At 45.1% G+C, this 13,288-nt stretch overlaps 1 protein-coding gene across 6 annotated transcripts in view; it reads right to left on the bottom strand.

The window, feature by feature from the left end:
- LOC146806147 (olfactory receptor 52K1-like) overlaps positions 1-13,288 on the bottom strand; it is a 73,806-nt gene that overhangs the window by 27,198 nt on the left and 33,320 nt on the right. Inside the window, exon 4 of one of the 6 annotated variants that reach the window (XM_085620590.1) lies at positions 3,027-3,190. The exons of 4 other annotated variants lie outside the window; for them this stretch is intronic. The gene's annotated coding sequence lies outside the window, so the exon portion shown is untranslated. The remainder of the gene's footprint in view (positions 1-3,026; positions 3,191-13,288) is intronic. One more of the 6 variants, XM_085620591.1, reaches the window with a different exon arrangement.

Here is a 13,288-nt window from a genome sequence, read left to right as displayed (position 1 = left end):
CATGTTTACACCTTTTTCCTCTTACCCCATGCCCCCTTCACGAATTCTTACAATTGGCCACAGAAGTCAAACGATAAGGCCCTTGCCAGGATCCTCCAACACCCTACCACCAGAAGTCAGCATCTACAGTTGCTATTTAAACCCATCTCCCAGAGAGGTCAGCCAGGTATTCAAGTGAAAGACATCAAGGTTAACATGGATTTTGTATGGTTTTATTTTGTTTTGCTATTTGGGTCTGTCAAGGCCTGGAAATGGCCTTGAGCATTAACCTCTACCCTTGTCTTCTCTACCCAATCATCTTTGGGTGCTTCTTTTAGCATTTTTGGGTGGACTCAAAACATACCTCTGTTGATGGTCCTGAGTGAAATTTGCACACCCTAGTGGCCCCAACTGATATACATAAATGACATGTTTTACACCAGATTGTGCCTACTATAAATGTGGTGCTTGCATGTGCAATGGTATCTGTTTCGCACTCTCTCCGCAACACCCCATGCGTATGTACAGGTTCATTTGGTACACAGGGCTTCCACCACATCATTCAAACCTCACTCATCTCATCCGACACATTCTATAAAGACCAAAATACAAACAGCATCCTTTCAACCATGCACTCCGGTGGGTGCCCAGGAATCCGATATAAATCAAAGCATTTTGAAGCTTCCCCATGGGTCTGAAGAGCTACATAAATAAATAAAGCAATCTAGCTAAAAAGATGGTGCTTTAGACCTCACAAGGGGTATGGATAGTGCAATATAAAAACTAACACACCACAATACAATCTGTTCTCTCTCATTTCTGACCCATGGATATTGGAGGGTGTTGTAACCTTCTTGTATTAATTGCTGTACCCTCCTCCCATTTCCTTTCTTTTCTCCTTATCCTTACTCCCCTCCTCCCATCTCACATTGGAACGTTCCACATGAGTTGATAGTAGAATGTTGATAATCTATGCTCAGTGAGGAGAGTGGATGACCAGAATAAAGAAGCTTTCAAATCACCGGTGGTGGACCTTCTTTATACTTCTACTTCTAACACTGGTGACGATCCTGCGCTGGGGGCAGCTGGTCATCTCCCCTTTCAGTACTCTCTCCAGCAACATTCTGCGTATTCCGGTGACTCCTCTTTTCTCTGTGGTTGTGCTGATCTGGTCATTTATCCTGATCTCATCTGTCGAGTCAGCTGCGTGACACTCTCACCTTCCTCCCCTGGATGAACCAACGAAGCTGTATGAACGGTAGTGCTGTTAGTTACAGCTATTGGACACTTTCTCCTGTGGAGTCCCCAGTGGGTTTCCTCAGCTTACACCTGCGTAAGCCACACCTTGGGCACTAGCCTGTCAAAAGTTCCTCAACACAAGCCTCCGCTCCGTCGCCTCAGTCAGCCAGGGGTTCCTCAATGTGTGCCATTGTGAGCCCCTGCTCCGCGGTCCAGCTTTCCAGTGTTCCTCAGCCTCGTCAGCGTGAGCCTCCGCTCCAGCGTCTGCCTGACAGCTCAATTCCGCCCCGGTGCCTTCAGCCTGCCTGTCAGTTAGAGGTGAGGAATACCCAGTCCGAGCCAGTGAAAGCCTTTGCTGGGTGCTTCCAGACTTCCTGGTATTGTAGAGTATTCCTCACCCTGCGCCAAGCGGGAACCTCCTCTCTGGGCCTCCAGCCTTCCTGTGACGAGATTCTGGTGCCCCAGCCTCCCCTTGCCGGCTCCTCATCAGCAATCCAGTCAGCACACCAGCGTTTGGGGAGTTAACTAATTGGTGCTCCAGCCTCCCTTCAGCCGGTTCCTGCTTCAGGTGTTTCCTGTCAGCGTTCCAGCTCCACGATGTCGTCATTTGTCTCCTCACAGCTGCGCCCTCTACCTCGTCAATCGACCGCAGCGTTCCATTGTGAGGAAATTTCAATCAGCGTAATCCCTTCAACCGGTGTTTTGTCAGCACTGCACCCGTTGTGCAGATTGGCAGCTTTGCAGGGCAGTGCCCCTTCACCTCCGCAAGTAAGAGATTTTGTTTGATTATCTGCTCCTGGCACTCACTCTCTTTATGCTTGCATGCTACTCCTGCCGGTGACATGCACACCAGTTAGCGTGTTACCTTTCCTCATGGTGATACGCTCACCATAGTGTCATTCTCACAGTTGGGCTGTTCCTTATGTTCTGCACATCAGTCGTCGGTAGTACACTCACCTCACAGTGTGTCATCCACCTACAGTGATACAGACACCATCTTCATAGTGCACCTCATCTCTAGTACTGGGTTCTGTATCTTTTTCTCTTGTCCCTGGTCTGAAGAGTGTGTTGTCCAACCAGCTCAGCGTACTCGCACTCATTGGCAAATTAGTACGTCTAGGACTCCCTCAAACTTTTAGAGGTATTTTAGCACCACTCTCCCAGTATGGGAACCCCTGGTATTAATCAACCACCATCAACCACCATCCTTTCTAAATGATAGCGGAGAACCGGAAATTCACTGGAAGGATTGGACTAAGTTATACAAATCCTATTTTTAATTGCTATGGTGGGGGAGACATTTTCGGCAGTACGCAAACAACATATCCTTTTGCATAACTTGGGAGTCCATGGTCGCAAAGTGTACGAAACATTGCCAGAACCAGAAATGGAAGAAGATGATGATTCAGATGTGTATGACGTCACGCTCATGAAATTAGAAACACATTTTGGGGACAAAGTAAATGTAGTCCTCGAACATCACAAGTTTTTCAGCCAGGTGCAGGGAAAAAATGGGTCTATCAACAATAACATAGCAGCATTGAGAGGACTCACTCAACTATGTGATTTTGGGGAACTCAATGATTCCCTCAGAAGGGATCAATTAGTCAGGTGCACAAACAGTAGTAGAGTACAAGAAAAATTACTTGCAAAAAAACCCGCACTGAAAGTGGCAATTACTTTAGCACAGTCCATTGAACACACAGCTAAGTGCATGAAAGAAATGAAGGTTACGGAAGAAGTAGTTGCTTCCGTCCAAGTAGAAGATACTCACAGTGAAGTACTCAGAGTAAAAACCAAAGACGTACCTGTCAACAAATCCACAAAAGAAAATCAGGGTCTGAGATGCTGTAGATGCGGCAGCAGTAATCATTTGGCCAACAGTCCCCATTGCTCTGCTTGTGGCGTCACATGCAGGAGGTGTAACAGAAGAGGGCACTTCGCTAGAGATTGTAGAGATGGGGACAGAAATCTAGTAAAAATGGTTAATGTTGAGGGTGAACAATGCCAGAAATGTGTATTTCAGGTTAAAAGTGAGGATGGATATTCTAAACCTAACTATCCCAAATGCATGGTTCTATTTGACAATAAGCCAGTGGAGATGTATGCTGACTCTTGCTCCCCATTCACGCTACTTAATCTGGAGGATTATGATAAATCCCTGGGGAATTCTAGGGTAGGAATATGTAAACCAGATATTTCTCCTGAAGGGTGCACCAAAGACCCCATTCCCCTTGTTGGTATGATAAAGGCACACATAGACTTTAAGGGAAGATCTTCTGTGGGCAAGGTGTATGTGGTAGAGAGTGGAGAAAATCTCCTTGGCTGGCAACACTAGAACAAGCTGGGCATTGTACTTGACCCTAACAATAAAGACCAAGTCATTTTAGTGGAAGATTCCAACAGTAACAGTGCACTATGTGATGCCTTTCCTGATTTTTTCGTGGATAAGTTAGGAATGTTGAAGGATTTCCAACACAAGATCAAGGTCAGACAAGGAGCCAAACCCATGGTTCACAAAACCCGCCCGGTCCCTCTCCTTATGAGAGAGCCTCTCAAGAAGGAACTAGATAAGTTATGCGAGATGGGTGTCATCCAACCTATAGAATCATCGGAGTGGTTGGCGCCCATAGTAATAGCTTCCAAGGCCAATAGGCAAGATATCCGCCTTTGTGTGGATCTATGTAGTCTCAACGAGAACATATGGGTAGAGAGGTTTCCCCTCCCCAATATAAACGAGATGCTGAGCACAATGGGGAAGGCCAGGTTTTTCTCGGTCATCGACCTATCAATGGCATACCACCAGGTGCAATTGCACCCGGATTCAAGACCGTTAACAGCATTCACCTCCCCATTTGGAGCATATATGTTTGTCAGGATGCCTTTCGGACTTGCCTCTGCTGTGGCAGTTTTCCAAAAGATAATGCAGCAAGTACTCAGGGGCATCACAAACAACCTATGCTTCCAAGATGATGTACTGATTTATGGGTCATCTGCTGAAGAGCATGATGAAATTTTTAACACAGTTTGCACCAGACTTGCAGAGGCAGGGTTGACTGTGAAACCAAACAAGTGCAAGATCATAGTAGGCTCGGTGTACTACTTGGGGCACACCATTTCCCAAGAAGGCTTCAGACCTAAGTACAGTCTAATGCAAGCTGTCAAGGATGCTCCATACCCGACTAACAAAGAGGAACTCAAGTCCTTCTTAGGTCTGGTCGAATACATGGGCAAGTTTGTAAAGAACTTTTCTGAAAAGTGGGAAAGATTACGTGAACTACTAAAAAAAAACAAGGAATTCACTTGGGAAGAAAAGCACAGCAAAATGGTGGACGTGGTGAAGAAGGAGATCATTGAATCGCCGGCCCTAGGATCCTTTGACCCCAAAAAGAAATCCATGCTAACCACAGACGCGTCCAATAAAGGGTTGGGGGCATCGATATCCCAAAGAGGGGAGAATGGTGAAAACATCATAGCCCTTGCCTCCCAGTCCTTGAGTCCCAGAGAACGCAACTATTCGGTCATCGAGAGAGAGAGGCTTTAGCATGCTTTTGGGCGGTTAATCACTTTAAATTTTACTTATGGGGAACTAAATTCATCATTCGCACAGATCACAAGCCCCTAACATTCATGATTTTCGTCTAAATGTATTCAAAACAGTTCTCCACGCATATCCAAATCGGTGCTGGGGTTGGAGAACTATTGCTTTAAAGTGGAATACCTACCAGGACCTGAGAATATAGTGGCAGATTACTTGTCTAGGTCATACAACTACCATCCCTTACCAAAGAAGAATGGGAAGAGATCATGAGAAAAGACGTTGATATGAACATTCTTAAGGAGTTAATTGTCAATGGCTGACCTGAGTATCACACTGAGGTGCAAAACACACAAGATGATGGACGGAATGTTGCACATTGGCAAAACATTCACCCCCAGTCACAGATCTGGGTTTAATCCATCGTTATTTTGCTCACCACGCCACCCCAGTGCAGACATGGCCACATGCAAATCAGTCTTGACCTGTGCCTCATGGGAACAGTCCAACCCGAACTGCCAAGCCATGTCTTCCGTGGACCGGAATCAAGCATCCTAGGACCGGTTTTGGGGTTTCACTCCTCTTCAGCCAGGATAGCTGGACTCCAGTGGCGTAGTGAGCACGGGACCCACGTCTGGGCATACCCTTCCCACATAGGGCGAACAGAAAAACACACAAGATGATGGACGGAATGTTGCACATTGGCAAAACATTCACCCCCAGTCACAGATCTGGGTTTAATACATCGTTATTTTGCTCACAATGAGGCACAGGGTCAAGACTGATTTGCATATGGCCATGTCTGAACTGGGGTGGCATGGTGAGCAAAATAACGATGGATTAAACCCAGATCTGTGACTGGGGGTGAATATTTTGCCAATGTGCAACATTCCGTCCATCATCTTGTGTGTTTTGCTATCACACTGAGGTGCCTGAGGATAAAGATTTTTGGGAAGTGAGATTTGAACTAACACTTATGGCTGACAAAGTGTATCGCAACGAAAATGTTGTTCCACCAGTTGACCTCAGAAACAAGATAATAGATGTGGCCCATGAGAGCCTCTCAAAGAACAAGGTTAGAAGTTGCTTTTGGTTTCCTAAAATGGATTCAATGGTAGAGCTGAAAGTCAAGGGATGCATCAGCGGTGCCAAAAGTGATAAAAGCAAATCCCTACGTAAGGTTCCCCTGTCTCCAGTGGAGGTACCGGTTGTGCCATGGACTAAACTAGCTATTGATATAATTGGGCCCATGGAAGCCTTGGGTCCCCAAAAGAAGTTCATGTTTGTCCTAATAGTATACACATCCCACTGGATCAACTTTAAATTTACGCCTTCCACCACAACAAGCAATCGTATCGCATTCCTAAAAAAACATTTTTTTTCAATAAGGGAATACCAGCGATTTTAGTAACAGACAACAGAGTGCAATTTACGTCCAAGGAGATGGGAGAGTTCCTAGAGGAATTAAACATCAAACACGAGAAAAAAGAACTCTACTGTCGCAAAGCAAATGGACTGGTAGAGAGAAAAATCTGCACGGTAAAAGAACATATTCAACTCGCCATCACTAATGGCCACAAGATTGAGGACTCACTTAAAGAATACATATTGGCGTATCATACTGCCCCAAACCTCGTTACAGGGATTTCTCAGTTCGTAGTTCTAAGAGGGAGGGAACTTAGCACCAAGATGAACCCCCTGTGGTTGGAAGGAGGTAAGTGAGTTATTCACAAACAGGGGGAGGTCCAAAAGAAAACCCAACACACCAATAGAGGTATAAGAGTTGGTATGACCAGAAACATGGGGTTAAGGAACAAAACCTCAAGGCAAATAATCCTGTGCTAATGAGGAAACCCACCCATGTACAAACCGGACAGAGCAAATACCTACCTCTTCAACGAGTAGTAAAGGTAAGCAGAAATGTGGTCTGCCGGAAAATGGACAGAATGGAGTGGTGATAGTCTTGTGAACTTAGCGTAACTTCCTCCCTCCCCTTTTTCTGGTGAGATGTGTTGTAACCTTCTTGTATTAATTGCTGTACCCTTTGCCTTGGTTTCCTCCTTCCCCTTTCTCCCTTCCTCCCATCTCACATTGGAACGTTCCACATAAGTTGACAGTAGAATGTTGATAATCTACGCTCAGTGAGGAGAGTGGATGAACAGAATACAGAAGCTTTCAACTTACCTGTGGTGGACCTTCTTTATACTTCTACTTCTAACAGAGGGCTTTACCAGAACCAGACTGTGTAACATTTTTGGTTTCCTTTTTTTGGGCATGGAGAGTTTGTGATGTGCCCAGAATCACAGAATGTTGAGCCAAGGTCAGTACTCAAATCTGGTTCCCCATGTTCCTAAGTCAGCCGTTTAGCCTCTAGTTTAATTTTCAAAATCTGTTTTCCTTATTCTTTTTCAGTTTTAGTTGAACACAATTTGGTTTGTATTTCTCATATAATAACGGTTTTACTCAAGACAGTGCTTAATTTTTGTGCTGGTGGTCAACCACTAGAATTTAATTCCTAGGACTGGGACTTCTAAATAGCTCCCAATGGCAGTGATAAAGATACCATTATAATACAAAGTTCCTGGACTTGGGGCTGCCTATCCTGTCATAACAGTCTGGCATTCCCAGGTTCAGGCACGTTCTCATAGGTCACAGTCAACTCAGAACCAGGAAAACCATGCACTGAAACGCTTCTAAATGCCGGCATTGTGTCAGCACTGGTGCACAGGACACAGAGTCATGCTTTCATTCCCTGTAGGCCTTTCCATTAGTTTTGGGCGCATAGGCCTGGTACTCCTTCCTTTTTAGGGTTGATGAGAGTGAGACTCTGTTTCCGTCTGTACCATGCCCTACCCTATCTGCACACTGTAGCACCTCTGTTGGCTGTGCAATAAGTCTATGACAGGGGCCGTCGCCCCACTGATTATTTTGCCCCAGGGTCCATCATAGTGTGAACAAAAATTTAAGAATTGGTAGCACTTACCTTACAAAATTTCAGCTCGCGTCACGGTGGCAGTCAGCTGTCTCAACTGCGGGCATTACCTGATGTCACTCACTTTAGTCTGCCTACCTGCGGCAGGCTTGGGGGCTGGAGTTAGGAGCAGGACTCAGGCACTGAGCTGCAATGCGCATGTCGGGTTTGCCAGGTGCCTTTCCCTGGCCAGCCCATCATGCGCAGTCTTCAGGGTCTTGCGTCACTCTCGCCTAAACAGTTAAGGAGCCAGGGGGAGATCGAAGCCACATCCCCCCCGGTCTCCTAAGGAGCGTCGAGTTCTCCTGCCCAGGCCAATCCAAGCGCTGCTTTAGCAGTGCCTGGATTGGCTGTTTTAGCGTCTCTAGACAAATAACGCGGAGCCTGTGACAGGGCATGTCCAAGAGCATGGGGCGCCTATTCACCAATCACTGCATGGCTTTACTGTGAAGCTGTGCAGTGATTGGTCATTGCTGCCCTAACTCAGCCTCTCTCTCCTCCTCCTCCCCTCTGTGTGTGCACGCCATTGCTGATTGCACACAAGGAAGGGAGTGTGAGAGAGAGTCGAGAGCACTCAGAAAGCTCCGCCTGACCTCATTGACCCCGGAGGCCTCACGTACACTACTTCATTGGTAGCCAGCAGGCAATGAGAGCTGCCGTCTTGAACCTGATAACGGCTGAGAGCAGACTAGAGTCAGACTTGGAAAAGAGGATTCAGCGAGTACTGTCTACTAGCTGTATATTGTATTATTGTGGATGTATCATGCCTGTGCACAGTAGTCATGGCCGCAAAGGCCAGAGCACAGCTGCCGACTTTGGTGTCTCCAAAGTCGGCAGCTCCGCTCTGGCCATGATAGCCATGACTGCACTGCACACTACGTCACACGATAAATGTTGAACCATCGACGCTGAGACTCGAACCTGGTTAACCTGAACAGAACCAGGTTCGATTACCTGCATCATCGGCTCAACATCCTGTGATTCTGGGCAAATCACTTAATATAATAAAAAATAATCACTAGTCCCGCCGTGCCTGAGAAAAAAGTAATTTCGATCATGGACTTTGCAAAGTCCACTGTTGACTCTGTGAGCAGGACTGTGTGTGAGGACACTACTGTGTCCTCTCACTGATGAATGAAATTTTTGTCACTTTTTTAAAATATTTACTTAATTTGTTTCTGTTGGCCGAATGTGCCATGCCAAGCATTTTGTCTTTAAGTTGAATATGCAACCTGCATTTATTAAAAGCTGTGATCACAAAAAGCAGGCAGGGCTCCGTTCGCCATCACCAAAGAGAGTATATCTAGGCACGCTCATGTGAAGCAAGCCCTGGTCAATAACTATTCTTTCACGTCAGAACTGCCTCTGACTGTCAGAGGCAGCTGGAACAATTGAAAGACAGTCTCACAAAGCAAATGGGCGCCTTCTCAAATGCACTTCTGAATTACCTTCGGGTCGCGTTTCCGCTCTATAAACGCACTCTGCACTTCGAAGAGTGTTAGTGCTTATAGAGCGGGAACGCAGACCGGTGCAGACAGAAATGTTTCTGAAGCTGGGCCCTGCTGGCACACAACGTGTATGCTTTTCAGAGGTGTAGATAGAAATGTTTCTGAAGCTAGGCCCTGCTGGCACACAGCATGTATGCTTTTCAGAGGCTGCTATCCATGCTTATTTTTTTAAGAGTGTGTTAGGGTTTTCTGGAGCTCCTTCTCAGAGTAGCTGTAACACTTATGTGCAATACTGGAAGTACTTAATTTGCTTCTCAGATGTGTGTGCCAACAGGGCCTAGCTTCAGAAACATTTCTATCTACACCTCTGAAAAGCATACACGCTGTGTGCCAGCAGGGCCTAGCTTCAGAAACATTTCTATCTACACCTCTGAAAAGCATACACACTGTGTGCCAGCAGGGCCTAGCTTCAGAAACATTTCTATCTACGCCTCTGAAAAGCATACACGCTGTGTGCTAACAGGGCCTAGCTTCAGAAACATTTCTATCTACACCTCTGAAAAGCATACACGCTGTGTGCCAACAGGGCCTAGCTTCAGAAACATTTCTATCTACACCTCTGAAAAGCATACACACTGTGTGCCAGCAGGGCCTAGCTTCAGAAACATTTCTATCTACACCTCTGAAAAGCATACATGCTGTGTGCCAGCAGGGCCTAGCTTCAGAAACACAACATTCCTTGTAGATAGAAACAGTGCTTAATTTGTAAAATATTAAGTGCGGGTGCTCACATTTTTTTAGGTGACCACACCCACTCCCCCGGCCCCTCCCACTTCCTCCAGTGGCTCCACCCGCTTCATTTATTGACTCCACCCACACCCATAAGCCTCAACACAAAAGAGCTACCTCATCACTTCTTGAGTTCTCCACAAGAAGCTGAAGCTCTGGCTCTTAACGTAAGCACCTCAATGGCATTGCACATACATACCTGCCCAAGCACCTGGATACCCACTTGAGTGATTAGTTCACTATACAAATCAATATTACATAACATAATATAACATATAGGAAGCCTATGACAACAATTTAAAAATGAACTCAAACTATAGAATGTGTGTAAATCTCAAAATGCAGCTTTAGGAAAGGCCATTTGAGGACTTGAAGCAGTTTTGCAAACTAAAGAGAATGTTCTTGCACTGCGCTGTTCAAAAGAAAGTAAGGGATGAAGGAAGAAATACATTAAAGAAGGCACCAACAAATGCAGGCGTGAAGGAGAGTACTGGAGCGAGGAAACAAATAAGTAATGGATGAAAGAAGGAGAAAATAAGAAAAGAAAGTGAAAGGAAGAAATTAAGAAATACTGCAATAAAAGAAGTGAACGATGTGTAATGGATAAATAGAAAGAAGAAAGAAAAGGAGGAAGAACAGAAGAAGAGGATAAGAAAGGAAGAAATTAAAGAAGGAGTAGCGGAAGACAAGTTAGGAATAAATGGAGGAAAAAATGCACCAAGGGAGGAAGGATGGGGAATGAATGAGGATATATGGAAGCAAGAATGGAAAGAAGAAAGGAGGTATGGCTGGAGGTGCGGAGGATGAGAAAAAGGAAAAAGATGGGACGAAGGAAAGAAAGGAGGTCAAGGGAATGGATGCAAGTTTGAAAGGTACTGGATGAAACAATGACAGAGGGAATAATGACAGTGTATTATTGCAAAGAAATTGGAAAACAAAACATTAAAATACATTTCGGTGTCCTTAACACGCCATGGGGGCCTTGACACCAAAGTAAAAATGTTGTTATCCAGCTCAATGGCACTCATTTTATTGACCCCAGAAAGATGAAAGACTGAGTGGCCACATCAAGATTTAAATGTATGACCCTGAAATCAAACACAGATTCCTGGAGTGGATATAACGATATGTACAAGAAGGAAAAATATAAAAGGGAAAGGGAGGAAGAAGGAGAGGTCTCTGAAGGCAAGGATAGATACAAAGGTAGACAAAGAATGTGAAGAGAAGTGGGGAAAGCAGAGATTGGGAGTGCAAGATTGGAGTGAAACATGATGAAAATGAAAACTGGAAAGAGGAGAAAGGCAAGGGAAAAAGAGCAGACAGCAGGGAGCGCATGAAAGGATAGTGGAAATGAAAGATGAAAAATTAAAAGCAGTTAATGAGGGGAGGTGGCGATTAAGAGGAATCGCGTATGTAGGATAGAAAGTGAAGGAAGAATGGAGAGAAGCAAAGGAGTGAGGTGTGAATGGGGGAAGAAAAGCAGATACCGAGGGAGATCCCCCTTTTCCCCTGCCCCCTCCACAGTTCTGGTGTAGCTTTCCTGTGACTCAGCTCCAATCACTAGGAGAGGACAAAGTGGATATGGAGTTATGTGCTTCTTCCTTTTTGGACTGAACCTTAAAGAAGGAGCATAGAGAGGGGGTGATCTTTATAGTTAGTTAGTTGGTTTACTTACTTCCTTTCCACCAGAAATCCAGAGAGTTATAATTATCACCAGACCAATTGGGTGGGGGCAGATACCAAATCCTGCGGGGTCAGAGATGGAAGCGCTGTAAGCTTTCCCTTTCTGAGTGTATCTTCCTGTGTTCCACAAATGTTTTGATAAGAGGGGGTGTTGTGTGTCGATTTAGATACCGTATGTAGGTTTTCCGACTTATGCCCTTATATAGGCACAAATCTCATTGCCCTTATTTAGGCATTGGAATCCTACCATTATCCATGCTAACCAACTACAGGCATGGCCACCTACATCCGTCCATCCACGTCACAACGAGTTCTTGGAAAACCAGACACTTAAGCCTTTAGGACTTCCCCTTCCTTGGATTATTGATTTCTCCAAGAACTCATTTATTATGCATGAACATATATTCCTTAGGGGTTCATTCATGACGTTCCACTGCCCGACTTTTACGTCAATACTGGCATTCCTAAACACCTTCAAGGTATAAGTATACCTTCACTTGCCATGACAAGCCACGGCTGCATACTTGCTCGGCTCACCACGGCAAGTTCGGAAGGAAGTCGAGTCCCCGCCTGACGCACTGACCAGACACTGTCATCCTCCTCGCAGAGAATTCAGCTCCAGTGTTTCTGACTCCCCTTGCGGGGTGTTAGAGATCGAGATCCGGAAAGAGATTCCACCTCTCTCATTCCAAGGTATGGAGCGGACTAGAACTTAAAGGGACTTTTGGCAAATCTTGGCACTTCCAATCCTAACTAAAGCTAAACTAGACTATAGAAAAACAGCACCTACTTCTTACCTCGTACTACACTTAGGTTAGGTACACTGGGGTAGAACTAGCAAGAAGCACCAGACGAGTATTCACATGTTATCCTGTGTTATTTATGTATGTATTTTTATGAATATATGTCATAGCTACAAACTATGCTATTGCAGTATTATTTTATCCTACTGCTAACGCTGTACGTATTTTACTTCGGATTCTGTCTTACGATTGTAGCAGTTCATATCTCTTGCACGAGAAATATGACTGTTTAATAAACCCTTTTTTATTGAAACGCCCGTCTACCTATTTCTGTGTAAACTCTGTAGAAATGAAGCATGCACGATTGCCTGAGTGAAACTGTTATCTATTGTTTCCACGATTCTGAGACTGTTCAAATTCTAAGGGAAACAAAGTTGTCATGTTTATGCAGTTGTCAGAGACTTAACTTTCTTGTCTATTCAAGAAGTTTCTAGTGACCTCTGAGTTAGCTGGCACACACAAGTAATTAGGTTTAATGTACTCGATAGAGGCATACTGACCTCAGTCCTATGCCAAAACTATAGTGTATATTATTCCGATGCGCAGAGCCTATCAGGGATATAGGAACTACACTACAAGTGGGGACCTGGGTTGGCTCTACCCAACTCGAGTCCCTAGGCTTTCTTGTGGGACACCACCGGCACAAATTAGGCACTCGGAAGGATGCAAGTAAATTGGCAGGGCTCTTGGGAGGGGCAGACACAAGACGGAAAAGGAAAACCATCGAATAAGAAGCAAGCAAAAGAGAAGGGCAGGGAAGCCAACCAATGGAAATCAATGGGAGAGCTCTAGGTTCCTGTATGTTCTCAGAAGGACCACAATATGCCTCATAACAGCG

This window comes from Triturus cristatus, chromosome 8, assembly GCF_964204655.1.
Source record: "Triturus cristatus chromosome 8, aTriCri1.1, whole genome shotgun sequence".
Lineage (NCBI taxonomy): Eukaryota > Metazoa > Chordata > Amphibia > Caudata > Salamandridae > Triturus > Triturus cristatus.
Note: the sequence above shows the minus strand (reverse complement) of the source record. Positions and strands in the feature narration are given on the sequence as shown.